Raw genomic sequence first — 16,481 nt, forward strand, 5'->3', positions numbered from 1 at the left:
AACATAGCCAAACGAGACAAGCACCAAACCCACAACAGTAGTACGAGATTATACGTAAACTAGTTCCACAGATGAATAAGAGAGTGAAAGAACAAGTTATGAGATAACGGAAGCTATTGTAATAATAAAGGAACTCGAAAATTTAATTGAGATGGTTGACATGAATTCAACAGTTGGAGAATGAAGAGAAGGAAAAAGAGTATGACAACAAGGACTAGGGGCAAGGACTAGAAGATTAAGCCGCCTTGTGAAATTTTTCACAGAGCATAAATTAATCGCTACTGGAAATAGACTTAAGAAATGTTAAAAATGGTTTTACACATCAAAGAAACATAGGAACAATGGAAGGGCTCGTGATGACAACATAAGAGACATAGGCAGAGATTTCGAGACCAGATTGTAAACTATAATACATTTCTTTGAACTTTTGTTAAATTTAACCACAATTTGTTGGTTATAAACTAAAGCTTGAAACCAAAGAAAAGGAAAAAGTCAGGAAATAAAGGAGATGGGATGTTGACGTACTGAAAGAGGCAGCGGTTGTTCATAGTATCAGAGGGAATGTTAAGCAAATAGGGGAAAGAAATACGGAAGAGAACGAAATAGTAAATTGCAGAAATGATGTAGTGAATGGCAAGGCCTAGAACTAACCTTTGCATAACATAGGAGATACTGAATTTAGCTAGTGAAAGGAGAATTTATGAAAATATAACATTTGAATCAGTCGAAAGAGAGTACAGACGTCTATGCAATGAGATAGAAACAGCAAAAAGACGAAACAAGGATGGTTATAACTCATGTGTAAGATATTACAAAGTTGCTGTATAGTCTTCTACGTTTTTAATACTTACCGGATAACGAAATAGAGCTTTTGAATTAGAAATGTTGTGTGACTGTTAACTGTGAAGTCAGAAATGGAAGTTAATGAAATCCTTTTACGGCCAGCTGCAGAACGGACATCATCAGGCACATCTGAAGTAAACTTACTAGGAATTTTAATAATAAATATTGTTAGTTGTATTTTACCTTTTTTCTGCTGCGATGGTCGTCTCGAATAGAACCACTGTGGAAGTTGCTAATTGTAGACAGTGTTGCATAATGAAGAAACTCATATTTGTCAAATAAATAAGCAGCCACTCTAACTCACTTCAGGTTATTTAAATTAATCCAATAGCCAATATCATTAACAAAACTTACAACAGGAAGAGCGATAAAAATATTCGCGTCCTCCTTTCATCAAAACGCGTTACAGACTTTCTCTTTTGCCGACTTAAAAAGAAGTGAGTCTCATCTCTCTCATCTAACAGTATCTCTGGTGCACCGCATTTCTACATTCTTTTGTTGGGTATGCCAATTTGGACACGTCTATCAATGTATTACTAGTTTAAAAATAGATGTCACTAGTAGGCAACTTGAACAAACCTGTAGAGAAAGGGAAGCGGACATACTTATACCAAAAACACAGATGGCAAGTTAGTACTGAGCAAAGAAAGAAAACTGAAAGGTGGAAGGAATATATAGAGGTTCATGAAAGGAAATCAAACCTGAGGACAATGATTTAAAAAAATATAACATAATAAAGAACAGCTGGTGCAGGTGAGGTGGGAGACAAAATTCAGCGAGTAAAAAAATTTGACAGATACTGAAAAACCTAATCAAGGCCTCTGGAATATACGATACTCTTTCAGAATTGTCGGCATCCTTGGGAGGGCGAACTGTGGCAAAGCTTTTCGTGAGAAATACACTATCTGAGCAAAATAATCTGGATACCTCTTTATATGAACAGTAACTTGAGTTGTGTCTCCACCCTTTACCATTATGATGGCTTGAACGTAGCTGAGACACATTTACTTAACTATATGAATATCTGTTCAGGAACAGTAGTGCATCTTTCCGGAAGTCGAAAACAGTGAAGGTAGATACTGGACGCTGAAATATGGATAGAAGTCGACATTCTAAGTCATCCCAAAGGTGCTGTATTTTTTCAGATAAGGACTCTGAGTAGGTCAGTCAACTGTAGTAATGTTATTGTCCACAAACCATTGCCTCACAGATACCACTCTATGATACCGACAGTTGTAATGCTGATACAATCCGTCGTCGTCTCCAGACTGTTACTCTAATGTATAAAGTACATAGTGCTGTAAAATGTGATAAGGAGATCGTGACTCAGCTACGAGAAACACAAACATAACGTTACACCACTCCTCTGTACTTCGCTGCTATCACTACATGTGGTACCAGGTAACATTCTCCAAGTATTCCTCAAATGTAAATCCTTCTATAGGATTGCCAAAGGATAAAGAGTGATTCATCTCTCAAAATTAATCAGTTTCATTCGCCCTCTATCCAGTGGTATCGATCTCTGAACAACCTTCAGCAGCGCTTAGCACTGACTACAGAAACGTGTAGCTTATGCAGAGCTACTCGACCTTTGTCATCCACCCCTTGAAACTGTGTACTCATTCTGTTATCTGCACTAATGGTAAGACTACTGTCCTTGTATCTTATTTCAGATAATACGTTGAGGGAAGTAAAACTACGTTTGCAACATTTCTAAATTAAGGAATATTTTGACAATGTTGACTTGATTACACTCTATAAATATTCGAGTGTAGAAAGAGTGTAGAAGAGATCAAATACATAGAGTGAAAGGTTTCTTACAACATGTACAAATATCAGACAGTAATTATAAGATCGAAAAACATGGGAAAGAAGCAGCAGTTGTAAAGGTTGTGGGACAGGTTTTTGTCTATGTTATTCAATCAATTCATTGAACAAGGAGTAAAAGGAACCAACTATTATTTGAGAAAGGGAATTCAAGTGTAGGGAAACGAAACAAAAATTTTGACGTTTCCTGATGACAGTGTAATTTTTTCATTGAACTGGAAGAACAATTTAACGGAAGGGGGTATTGAAACTGTCTTGAAAATAAGTAGAAAGACGAACCACAAAAAGACAATAAGGGTAGGGAAAGTAGCTGAATTAAAGGAATTGAAGGTGGTGTTGTGGGAATTAAATAACGAAACAAGAAACTAAGAGTATTTTGGTTCTGAGTTTCCTAGTACTTGAACATATCAAAAGTACAGAAGATATAATATGCAGACTACTAACAGCAAGAAAAACACTTCTGAAAAAGAGGAAAGCTTCTAACATTTAATATCAGTTCACGTGAGCTGAAGGTATCCGTCTGGGGTGTAGCTTTGATGTGAAACGAGAACAGTAAGTGGAAGGGACAAGAAGAAAATAGATGTTTTGAAATATGGTGCAGTAGATAGATTGCTAATGACTAGATTGTCTGATCGATTAAGTAATGAGGCGGTAGTGCACAGATATGAGGAGGAAAGAAATTAATGGCATAATGCGACTATTAGAAGGGACCAGTTGGAAGAATACAACCTTAAGCATGAAGAAATAATCAGCTCGGTTGGGAGTGTACTGTGAGAGTGCAAAGATTGTAGAGAAGATGAACACATTCAACAGGTTCAATTACATGTAGGTTGCAGTAGTTATTCAGAAATGAAAAGGCTTGTAATGAATAGCTGGAGACAGAGAGCAGCGTCCAATCGGTTTTCAGACAGACCGTAACAACAGCAACAGTATGACAATAAATATGTGAAAAAGTTAAGGCCTCATAGCTACTTTCTTCACTGCGACAATTTTGATTCTATAATTCATTTGTAATATCTTATGATGTTTCTTAAGCAATTTCATTAGAAAATACAATTACAACAAGCAGTTGCTGTCAAGAAGTTTAAGACATACATGAAGTGGAATTGTGCTATATTAAGGAAGTTGGTTGTTCGACGTACACTTTCAGTTTTTGAAGAATTTCTGTACGTTAACTCACGAAATGGTGAACACTGAAACTTTGCAAAAATTCCATGTAATCATTATCGATATATACAGTGCTTACTGTGTAAGTTGTCTATCTTGAGATGTTGTGCTGGAGGTATGGTCACCTTCGATCGCTTTGGCTCGCTTTCAGCAAGTCAGTGCACTGGCAGTAGAAAGTGAATGCCCTGGGACAGTTTTGGAAAGTATTTGTTCCTGGTGGCTTGTTATGGACGATCGAAGATCAGATGCAGCTCGCTTTTTTTCGCTACTGGTGAGAATGTTTAATTTATTCTAAATGGGTGCTTGTAGGCAACTTTTTCCTGTCAGTTCATTCGTATGGTGTTTTCTATGCTACGGCTAATTACGCGTATTAACATAGCTTTGAGTTGGTGAGATGACATTCAGGTGCGTGGTGTTAAAAAATTTACGAAATTTTACGCGCTCAGTAAGTTGGAGGCCGATTCTGGTCATTCATTTCAATTGAATTTCTCCTCTCTCTCCTTCAATTTAGGTCATGCTGCTCTTTTCTTGACGTGATGAAGTGTAATATCCAACTTACGTTTCTCGTGTACCTTTAGTAGCTAGCGGCTTGTGTCTTCTGTTTGCTTGATTTGAAGTCAATACACAATTTAATTACATTTGCAGTTCCCCATTCCCATTATGCTGTCATTTACGGAACATTTACGATTACTTTGATGAGTGCTATGTCTGACCTTTCCTTTATTGACGTATTGCTAAGTACCAGAACTGTCTCTCTGTTGTGCGAAATAAGGAGAATACCGAAGTCTTTCAGTACTCAGGTAGATTTCGCTTTATTCTAAGAAAAAACATATGGTTTTCTGCACGCAGATTTTCCATTTGTGAAGGTGAGTCTTGACGTTATTTGCTGCCACAGAGTGTATGTGCATGTGTTCAGTACTAAGTAATAGGTCATGCATATTCAGTTATTTCAAACCTTATCACTCAAATAACCTTAAGCAGTATTACCAGCAGTTAGTCGTATTTCATACTGGAATACAGTGATTACAGAAAAGATCTCCCATCTCTATGCACCGTGGATGTCTGTCACATGTATTACATTAGGTATGATCGTCTGAGTGATTTTCACGTTGTTTAATGTTTAATTATAAATGCTATTTCTGCTAATTATTAACTGGGTGATTTATGTATGTTTGTGACAATTACTTAACCTTCTTTTTCTTATCGACATCAGATAGTGCCATGCGGTTCTAGGCGCTACAGTCTGGAGCCGGGTGACCGCTACGGTCGCAGGTTCGAATCCTGCCTCGGGCATGGATGTGTGTGATGTCCTTAGGTTAGTTAGGTTTAATTAGTTCTAAGTTCTAAGCGACTGATGACCTCAGACGTTTAGTCGCATAGTGCTCAGAGCCATTTGAACCATCAGATAGTGTTCCATCATTGATTATTGGGTCATGATTTGGTTTATAACATAAATACCTTCACTAAATCAGGGGTAATTATACTAACTGCATTAGTAGTTAGATTACGAAACAAGTAGCCACTTTGCAATATTAAAAATAAAAATTGTGGAAAAGAACAGATGCTGTACTAGTGACATATTCTATTTAATATTGTGAAACGTTAATGTGTTAACACATTGTAGAAACAGATAGATGTGCATAATAAGTCTAAGTTCAGTTAATGTGTTTGGTTTGTAATACAGTTTGAATTACAACTTAATTATTTATTATTAAATTAATCTATGTAAGACTACTGGGTTTCGTGGTCCTCATCAGTGAAAACAAAGTCTTATGTGTTTTAGATCGTTGAACATACACATAAAAGGATGATGTAGCCTAAAACTCAGTAGCACCATGATCATACAGATTAGTGTCTATCAGTGTTAAGTTTATATCTATGTATAGATATGATGTTTCTTTACAGAAGGAATGAGTGAAGATAAGGTAACAATGACGCATTTTTAAATTTTATTTTCATATGTCTGAGCTATCTAAACTCAACAAAACATTGTTATTAAAACTATATATACTAATATCCCATCTTTGTATGTCATAATTTAGGTACTGCTCCTTGTGTTGCCATCAGATAGCGAATGTTGTATAGGTTCACAATTTAAAAGTCAGAGAGATAATATCGTTGTTCTCAAAGACATTTACATGTTTCAAAAATGTGAAAAGCGTAAGTATTGAAGCAATAGGAATGAAAATATCGATCGAAATTACATTTTAGGGAAGTTATTTGCAGGTTTGTTAAGCAGCTTAAGATTCATTGCTTTTAAGTGCGTGTTTATATATTTCACTCATTTTACTGACGGTCAAAAACTCCTAATGATGTGTGAACCTGTTATCAGAGTTGTATCTTAAAAGAACCTGTTATCACAATTGTACTGTTTATTTCTTATATTTAGGTGGCGCTCCACGACTAGCTACAGTTATCTCGTGAGAATATTATGTGGCAACCATTTCTGTGAAAGGGCAATAATATTATTTGCAAAAATGTTAAATGTTGTCATATCTCGCATTCGGAGTTGTCTCTCGCTTTGTTACGTCCGAGATGTACAGATATAAATAAATTTTATTTTCAGGTTAATAACTTTTGGGGCGTGTTTAAACACTCGTTGTCGTAAATCTGACAAATTATTTGTGGAACGAATCTCATCTACGTTGCACGCCTGCAGAACTGATTTTATTTACCTATAAAATGTTTGCCTCCCGGTGTGTTATAGAAGTTATGGTGTAATTTCAGTGATAGTGTGTGCTAAGCATTATTTTGTTTTCCTTAGCGGATAGCCACATAGCGTGCATATGCAGACTTGTTGCCTTTTAGTTTAAAATGTGACATATGGACTTTGAATTTCTGAAAGAGTTCTGTTAGAGCTATAGAATTTCCATTTTGAGCAGTTTAGGAGGAATTGTCGAAGTTTTCAAAGGAAACTATTATTTGGAAAATTTACTCATTAATCAAAACGTGTGTGGAAGTACTTAGGTTGCTGATTCATTACATACTATTTTAAAACTATCAGCGTTGAATGTTAACAGTGTTGTAAGCTTGTATGTAATCTCCTTGGATTCTGCTAATTATAATATCCAAAACAAGTAACTAAAGGCTATTAAACGCAGCTCGCTCTTTGCTTAAGTCAATTTATTATGTGTCACGAACATATTGAAGTTCACATGGCCTACAGGAGAAAATTGTATAGTAATGCAAATCATAGGAGACAGGGAAGTATATAGAACGTTTAAGATTTTTTCAATCCGTCATACCGTTTCTGTTTCGCCAACATTATCCTAACGTATGTAGTACAGAATCAGTGAAGTAAGTTACAAAGGGAAGTAAAGGTGCTAATCAACCTTCTCGTACCTCATCGCACAAGGTGCATTTCAGCACTAAATTTCGAAGAACGTCAGCTCTGTTCAACGTTAACTCATTTTCAAGCAAAATTTTCCTCGTAAGAATTGCTGATAGTGATATGTCGCTAAAGGAACTGGATAACTGAAGGGAGAGTGTTTGGTTCTTTTATTAATATGATGGTATAATAACTGTCTTACCGAACTATACCACCAATTCTGTCATAGCGATGTACATATTTTTCAGTGGTAAGTTTGTCTCCAGGAGCAAATATGTAAAAGGCTAATTAAATTAATCATATAACGCAATCAATGTACTTCAACAGGAGATGGCAGAAACTATAACTTTTAGATATAAACAGGTACATAATCAATAGTTGTAATGGATTAATGAGAAGGTGGTTTTGCGGACGTCTAGTATTTCATTTTCACTGTTACTTCCTGTTATGACCGAGTCTTAGAGATGATCTGATATGTAGAGCAAAGCATTTCTGTTCCAAGGAGTTGATGATCCACAAATGCCTCGGGAAGGAGGTTTTCTATAACATATCTCTATATGCCTTCAGTATGTGCTATATTGTCACATGTTTGGCATTAATACCGCGTGACTGGCAGGTTCATTCAGCCAAAATTATCATCCGTAGAACATATTACTTCAATTACTTTATGATGAGTTGCTATGTAGTGAGAACTGGACTTTGTTTTTAGCCTGTATTAATTCACTGCTGCTTCCAAAAGCCTATCTAAGTATGTTGGAAGCAGATGAAAATGTTAAAAAAATTCAGGAAGACGTTCATCCCTCTCTGTTGAAGATATCTAACAGGGACGTCGTTGCAATTAAGTTATAATTAGCTTACTGCAGTATTTATCACGTAAGAAATCACACAGTAAATTATTCTCCTCTGCAATGGGTTTTAGTAACGCTGCAAGCTTTCAGAATACCGTGTTACCGAACGACGGCACGTAGGAAAACGGTGGAAAGTGAGACACGAACTCTAGCGTTCGACACTGATTTCGTAAAACTGGATTTCCGTCGTTGACTTTCTTATCACACAGCAGCACCTAACAGCTACACTTCGTTCGTGGCCTCAACCGAAGTTCGTCGTGCGTCGGGAAAGAGCGGGGCAGGTAATGCATAATGCATCGGCTCTGCGGCTGGCTGCCGTAAACAACGCGCTACACCGGCTACGCTTCCCCACGCCAGGGACGGTGCACGGCCGCCCTGCTGCGGTTCTCAGCATGTGACAAACATCTGCGACCGTCCCTCGAAAGCAGCGGCTGCTGGAGGAAAAAGCGCAACCCGTGCCCTCCTTGCCGCGGTTCATATAGACACGAAATCAAGAAAATCGTTTTGAAGAACAACGTTCCCTCTTTGTAGAAGAAGGTTTTGGGAAAAGCCTCCAATTCTGTATCTTTCGGGGGTGGCATGTTGACTGTTGGCACCGAGTAGTCCCTAAAGTACAAGTAGATATTGAGCTTCATTTCCAGTTAAGTTAAGACCAAGGTAACTAATACAGTACCAGTTATTACCCTATTGAGAGATGTAGTACTATCGTTGTTAAAAATGTGTATAGTATTTTGGTATACTAAAGAATATTCATCGAATTTTGTTTCGTCTTGACACACATTGAACTGAACCTACGGCAGGTATCTTAACAGTTCGGATGGTTTCATGTGCCTTAGTCAGTAACTATATACATTTTTTGGAACATTCATCTGAATTTAAAATTCAGTTTTTAGTACTAAAACTTCGTGTCCTGTGTGCATAACGATTGATGCTAGTTATTAAAACGTCGAGGCTCTGAAAGTATTATTCATTCAAATAAACGTTACAAAAGCTGTATACCAGTTACCAGCACTTCCTTTTTGGCATTATGTGAATTTTTTAAAAGGTTCACGTTTGCATTGTGAAGCAAGAGTAATCCACAAGAGAAAATTACTGCCTAAATCATCATGTCGTTGTATAATAGAAGGTTTATATCACTAACATCACTTTGCATATTTGTATTTGCCCCATTAAAGCAGCAGCAATCAGATTCAGCTAGTATTGTTGAACATATCTAACTTTTCTTCATGTGACTGCACAGAATGTAAGACTCGTTGAGCCTGCATCACCATTTCGGGTTCACAGGAGACTAAACACTGATGTTGGCATGAAGAAAATCTCCGTTACCCATAGTTCTATTCCAAAACATTTACATGTAGCAACTACTGAAAAACTAATATTCCACAAAAATTTATCTGTTTCCTGAGCGTAAACGTAGACTTCTGTTACCTAGCTAAAATCTGGCATCTGCGGCTACTCCAATCTGCAGGCATCCCAAGGGGCCAGCAAGAAAGGGAGTCGAGGTGTATTTCTAAATAGGTACCACTACATCACAGTTGACTGGTATAATTTGGCTGATGAGTGTAGATATTATGCGCACTACCCATCACGTTACTGAATGCCACATAGTGACATTTTGGGCACAAGATGCAGTGAACAAACGGAACAGGGTGATTGAGCTCGACCACCTACGGGTTTCATGCAACATACTACACCTTCTAGTACAATAATCAACGTTCTCATATTCTCTCCCTGAACACAAGCAAACTATTGGTCTTACAACACAACAAATGAGATCCTTTTGTATGCAGTTTAATGTAGTTAAACTTTATTCTGGGATTAATGTTTGCTAGGGGCCGTACCATACTTCAAGAGAAACTTACAAAAGTCTTCATCAAACGAGATTTTTTGAACAAGAAGTCTGTGGCTTCCAAGGGAAAACTATACTAGTACAAAACTTCTTCACATTAAATTTCATTCAAAAAGTTTCTGTTAATTTTTTCCTGTAAGACTAACAGTTTCCTCGTAGCGAGCGAGATAATATGAACAACTTACACGTTGTTTTTAATGCATTGCAGGTTGCATATCGTCCATTGATAGAGGCAGCTGAATCGTCCTGTAGTAGCGCAGCAGACATAAGTGGCGAAGGCAATGCCACTGGTGATACAGGCCGCAAATGACATAGTTCACTGACATTAAGGTCTACAAAAAAAGAAAGGGTTGACGCCTGGGAACGAGAATGCCAGGTATGGGGAAGCTGGTCTGCTGTTTGCGAGTGACTGCGTAGAGCATCATCACAGAAGATGACAGTCGGGCGGCAGCCTGCGCTACAGGGTGAGCCACTATTCCACTAATAAACTTTCAGAGGTCTTAGTGTGGATCAAGAAATTAAAAAAAAATGTTGATTAAAGAGCGGATCTAGAGTTACGAGCACTTGTTCATCTCTGCAGGAGTGAAACACATTCCTTCCCTTTAACAAGTGCTCATGCATTGTAAGGCCATTATTTACTGGAATTTTTTTCTTCCTTACGTCCGTACTATCACCTCTGAAGGTGTGTCTGTGGAGTTCTTGTTCACCCTGTACACCGCAGGATAGGCGACGATCTTTGTAGGATCTTTCAGGGTACAACACTGATGTAGGCATAAGTGTCACGGAGAACACCAAGCAGCGAGCAATACTGAACATGGGACTCCACAACAGAAGACCCTTACGTGTTCCCAGCGACACTCTCAGCTACGATTGCTCTGGGCATGGGATCATCAACACTGATCGTTGCATCGAGGGAAACATGTCGCCTAGTCACGTATCAACAGTTATTGTTAAACCAGGTCAATGGCCATGTTCTGGTACACCACCATCCAGACGAAGGGCTACTCAAAACCTGCATCATTACATGCATGCTGATCAGTGGGGGCAATATTAGGCTATAGGGGATACTCATCTGTTTATCATGACGCCATGACAGCTGTCAACTACGTGAACACTCATGTGGCCCACCTGCCTCCCTTCATGTTTGGTATCCTCCTCAACAGCTACACCATCTTCAAACAAGATTTTCATCAGTCCAGGATTTGCGAAAACGTATGATGACACATACCTCAAGGAACATAGCAAGGACTTCCATGACATGCAGAACAGAGATCGGAAATTATTGATTTAAACTCGATAGCGAGTCTTACGACATCATCTCAGAAACAGCCATCTTAATATGCCCAAAGTCTCGACTCGTGAGTCTCCTTTGTAGAAAACTAGTTGTGTGTTGTCAGATACAAGTGGACTCAACTCGCTCAGAAAGAAGAGTAAGAACACGAGTTCGAAGCTAGAGCCACGGACTCCTGGCATGCCCACTACATACGACAACGTTCTCAAAGCGATTTCCGCAATTCAACTATAAATTATTATTCATTTACACTTCACAATCATGATTTCTGCTTTATAGCCATTCTCAAGTGCAAGCTGAAATGTCACAAAAGTCTGACCTGTCTAAACTACAGAGGGAGGCTATGCACCAATATAAAGAGTGATCGGTTTGCTGTAAATATTGTTCTGTTTACATTTACACAGATAAAATTCCCTCGAAGAATGTTGTAAATTTATCTTCGTATTTAAAAAATATACTGAGGCTTTAAGGTGACAGGGTATTCTGCGACCTCACTCTGATGATTCTCCGCTTCTCGCCGATTCGATTGACGTTGCACGTGCATTACTTTGGACGAAGCTATTTTCCATAATGACGATTGCAATAAGCAATGGGCACATACGTGGCTTTCGTGTACATGATATTAGTAGACCCTTCCTTATCTACATGCCTATAAATGAGCAAATATTTATGGTAACGGAGAACTGAAGTGAAAGAGGACACTCACTGAGGTTAGAAAACAGAAGCGCAACATGGAAATTAACTTTACGAAACATTACTGAGCCACAACTAATCGATCCTCATGACAGGGAGTCATTTTAACACAACAATGTTCTGGGCCATCGCCTCTGCACATTTATAAGGCAGGTGGAACAAAACTCTCTGTGTCGTCACAGTTTCAGTAAACACTTGGATGGCATCATCCGGTCGTGAAAAGCGCGGAGGCTGCCCATGTAAGGTCGTTTGCCCCGGTGAAACTTCAATGCAATAACAAAAACTCGGCAGGTGATTGAACGAAATGAAAATAGGGAGGTAGAAGGCGAGGTTACTGCGATGCAGAAATTTACTAGGAAAATTCGAATTGACTCGAACAAGCATGTGCGGAATGTACCGAGCGCTCCCGTTGGCCGATACCAGCGTTGGTACAACGTAAGGCCGCGGTAGGGTGTGGGCTGTTCACGACAATATACCTGTAGTCAATTGTGGAAGGACAAATTAGGTTCTCTTCTCTCGAGTGGAGTCAACAGTTGCATAGGGCTTTTAACCCTCTGTGGAGACGCAGAGAGATGTATTTCTGTAAACAGTTTTGTTTTAATACGCTCTGTTTCAGTCATATTTATACTGAACCCTCATAGATCAGGTAAGTGGGCAAAACGATGCTTTCTAATCATCTTTCTTATGAGAACTTTGAAGGTAATCTTGTCACGTCACTGAGCCTTGGGAAATGTACAGAGCCATTTTGTCTTGGCCTATGGACACATGCAGTCTAATCTTATCACGTCACTGAGCCTTGGCAAATGTCCAGAGCCATTTTGTCTTGGCCTATGGACACATGCAGTCTTCCACTTGACAGAAACGTAAGGAAGCTTTCGACTGGTTAAATTTAGTCAGAAACCAGAATTGTGTTATTGAATTGACAACCATTTGACACATCACACGCAGCAGTCAGCCATCGCCACCCCTGTCACTGCATATTTCAAAGGGTAAATGACACGTTGTTGAGTCACTACACGTTGAATTCATTAGCCATAGTGATAGTGTACACTCATGACTAAAGAGAAATAAGAATAAAGAATGGGAAAGCAGCTACAATCAGGAGAGAAAGTTGTCGCTGTATGTGCGCTGTAAAGCATGGTTTCCGAAGCTGAAACCTGAACAATTTAACTGAATTATCTATGATTCAAAATGTTCAAAAGTGTGTGAAATCTTATGGGACATAACTGCTAAGGTCATCAGTCTCGAAGCTTACACACTACTTCACCTAAATTATCCTAAGGACAAACACAGACACCCATGCCCGAGGGAGGACTCGAACCTCCGCCGGGACCAGCCGCACAGTCCATGACTGCAGCGCCCAAGACCGCTCGGCTAATCCCGCGCGGCTATCTATGATTCAGTTCTGGAAGTACTGATGCAAGAAGACGAAGGGAATCTACCTCCAGAAGAACTACCACTAGTTAATGTAAAAATCAGGAATATGGTCATTAATGTGTTGCTTGTTAGAGGTAGTGCAGTGACGGACATTTCTGAACAGTTATTCAGTCGATGCAATAAAGACAGTGAAATTCTAGTGTTTAAAACCATAAAAGTGAAAGTGAAGGGACCAATTGTAGATCATTTCACTGATGGTACCAAGCAGACGAGAACTGCTTTTACATGTCAGACGATAACAGAAACAAATTTATCCGATGATATGATTACTGGAGCTGATTTTCTAAACCAACAACAACCTGTACTTGACACTGGCAAGTGAAGTGTGACTGTGGGCAATGTTACCCTTTTCTTTGAGGACAAACTGAAACTTAAACAAACTCTGGGGGAGTATATGCGTTTAGAATGTTAATACAGGATGGTGGGACAGAGAAAAAGAATAAACGGTAGGTTTGGGCAGACAAACCAGCTCAAATAGATGATGAACTTTAAGATGAAACAAAAATTATAGCAACTGAGTGACATCTCTGATCATGGATAGTTGATTCTAAAATTTGGAAACAAGAGGGATAGTTTGCTTTAAATGTAGTGTTAAACATGATAGTACTGAACAACTATTTCATTGAAACTTCCTGGCAGATTAAAACTGTGTGCCCGACCGAGACTCGAACTCGGGACCTTTGCCTTCCGCGGGCAAGTGCTCTACCAACTGAGCTACCGAAGCACGACTCACGCCCGGTACTCACAGCTTTACTTCTGCCAGTACCTCGTCTCCTACCTTCCAAACTTTACAGAAGCTCTCCTGCGAAACTTGCAGAACTAGCACTCCTGAAAGAAAGGATATTGCGGAGACATGGCTTAGCCACAGCCTGGGGGATGTTTCCAGAATGAGATTTTCACTCTGCAGCGGAGTGTGCGCTGATATGAAACTTCCTGGCAGATTAAAACAGTGTGCCCGACCGAGACTCGAACTCGGGACCTTTGCCTTCCGCGGGCAAGTGCTCTACCAACTGAGCTACCGAAGCACGACTCACGCCCGGTACTCACAGCTTTACTTCTGCCAGTACCTCGTCTCCTACCTTCCAAACTTTACAGAAGCTCTCCTGCGAAACTTGCAGAACTAGCACTCCTGAAAGAAAGGATATTGCGGAGACATGGCTTAGCCACAGCCTGGGGGATGTTTCCAGAATGAGATTTTCACTCTGCAGCGGAGTGTGCGCTGATATGAAACTTCCTGGCAGATTAAAACTGTGTGCCCGACCGAGACTCGAACTCGGGCGAGTTCGAGTCTCGGTCGGGCACACAGTTTTAATCTGCCAGGAAGTTTCATATCAGCGCACACTCCGCTGCAGAGTGAAAATCTCATTCTGGAAACTATTTCATTGCCTGTGTATGAGACATAAATAAAGAAGTAGTTAATGCAAAGCACATTGAAGAAAATGTGTACATACACGCATGTTTCAGTCAACGGTTGTACTGAACTGCAGAAATAAGACGTTGCTATATGACACCATTGTGAATTGATTAAAGGTTGCAGGAAATGTAATACCGGTTGTAGTCTATAAAGCTGAAGTTGCAAGCTCTCCTATCGAAGGACGTGGCATGTTGTCATCATGGTTGGTGGACGTAAAATGTACAAAGTTAAAATCGAGGAAGATGTTGCACGAGGTTCTGTACACAGAATGCGACCGAGGCATTAAAGATATTTGGGCTCATACTGAAGGTGCATTAGATCCCACCATTTCTATAGGACTTAGCAAAGTTATGTGGACCTTTGAAGAAGATTAATAGGAACGACAGGGAGGACAGGAATTTTTGATTGGCATCTAGGAATGCTAATATGGCGATTCGATAACATCTCATTACATAAGGGAGAGAGGCTGCCTAAGGAGGCGAAAGCCAGTGACGTTTTAACTTTCGTATGGCATTAATATGTCTTTGTTGTGTAGGTGAAAAAATTTTGGTCATTATTGTCGAGCATATAATTAAGAAGAATTGGAGTAACTACCTGGACATTAGGAAAAATGTCACCCAGAAGAAATTGCTATAGAAAAAATAAAGAGGCAAGGAAGAGTTAACAGAGGTAAAGTTAAAAAACCACAGGTATTCGAATAATAATGTGAATAATAATACTGAGATGCCTGTTGAGTGAAAGGAAAATTCTAAACCATAGGATAAAACTCCTCTACTTGAAAGATCTATGTTTCAGGGACCAACAGGAAAGACAAAGCTTTTAAATGGGTCAACATTCTTCTGATTGGTTTGAAGCAGCCCGCCGAAGAATTCCTGTCCTGTGTCAAACCCTCCATCTCAAAGTAGTATTTGCAATCTACGTCCTCAATTTTTTGCTGATTTATTCCAGCCTCTGTCTTCGTCCACTGTTTTTGGCTTCTACAGCTCCCTCTAGTACCACTGAAGACATTCTCCGACGCCTTAACAGATTTCACCATCCTGTTCCTTCTCCTTATCAGTGTTCTCCACACATTCCTTTCCAGTCCATTTGTTCACAGAACCTCCTCGTTCCTCAATTGATCAATCAACCAAATTTTTGACATTAGTTTCTAGCACCACATCTCAGATGTTTCGGTTTTCTTCTCTTCTGGTTTTCCCACAGCCCATGTTTCATCACCATACAATGCTGTGCTCCGAACGTACATTCTCAGATATCTCTTCCTCAAAATAAGTGCCATGTCTGATGCTAGTAGACTTGGCTTCGACAGGAATGCCCTTTTTGCAGTGGTAGTCTGCTTTTGATATCCTCCTTGCCCCTTTCATCATTGGTTATTTTGCTGCTTAGGTAGTAGAATCCCTTAACTTTATCTGCTTCGCGACCATAACAGCTGATCTTAAGTTCCCCTCTGCTCATGGGTACGCCTAACAATCCAGTATCTGATTCCAGAATCTCTTTTTAACAATGATGGAATCTAACTGAAATCTTCCCGTATCACCCGGCCTTCTCCAAGTATACCTCCTCCTCTTCTGATTCATGTGCATAGTATTCTTTATTACTAGCCGAAATTTATTACAGAACTCAGTTACCTTTTCTGCTCACTAGTTCCTTGTCCCAAGCCCTTATTATCTTGTAATATTTTCTTCTACTCCTTCCCCTACAACTGCATTCCATTCCCCCAACACTATTAGATTTTCATCAACCTTTCGATATCCTGATATACTTTCTCTCTCTTCACCTTCCGCTTG

The 16,481-nt window shown here is 39.4% G+C and overlaps 2 non-coding genes across 2 annotated transcripts; both read right to left on the reverse strand.

The window, feature by feature from the left end:
* Positions 1–13,933: 13,933 nt before the first annotated feature.
* Trnap-cgg (transfer RNA proline (anticodon CGG)) lies at positions 13,934–14,008 on the reverse strand. Its single transcript has one exon. It is a non-coding gene; the product is annotated as a tRNA-Pro (tRNA).
* Positions 14,009–14,234: 226 nt separating this feature from the next.
* Trnap-cgg (transfer RNA proline (anticodon CGG)) lies at positions 14,235–14,309 on the reverse strand. The gene has a single exon. It is a non-coding gene; the product is annotated as a tRNA-Pro (tRNA).
* Between the last annotated feature and the right edge of the window lie 2,172 nt (positions 14,310–16,481).

The sequence above is a fragment of the Schistocerca cancellata genome, chromosome 3 (assembly GCF_023864275.1).
Source record: "Schistocerca cancellata isolate TAMUIC-IGC-003103 chromosome 3, iqSchCanc2.1, whole genome shotgun sequence".
NCBI classification, from domain to species: Eukaryota; Metazoa; Arthropoda; class Insecta; order Orthoptera; family Acrididae; genus Schistocerca; species Schistocerca cancellata.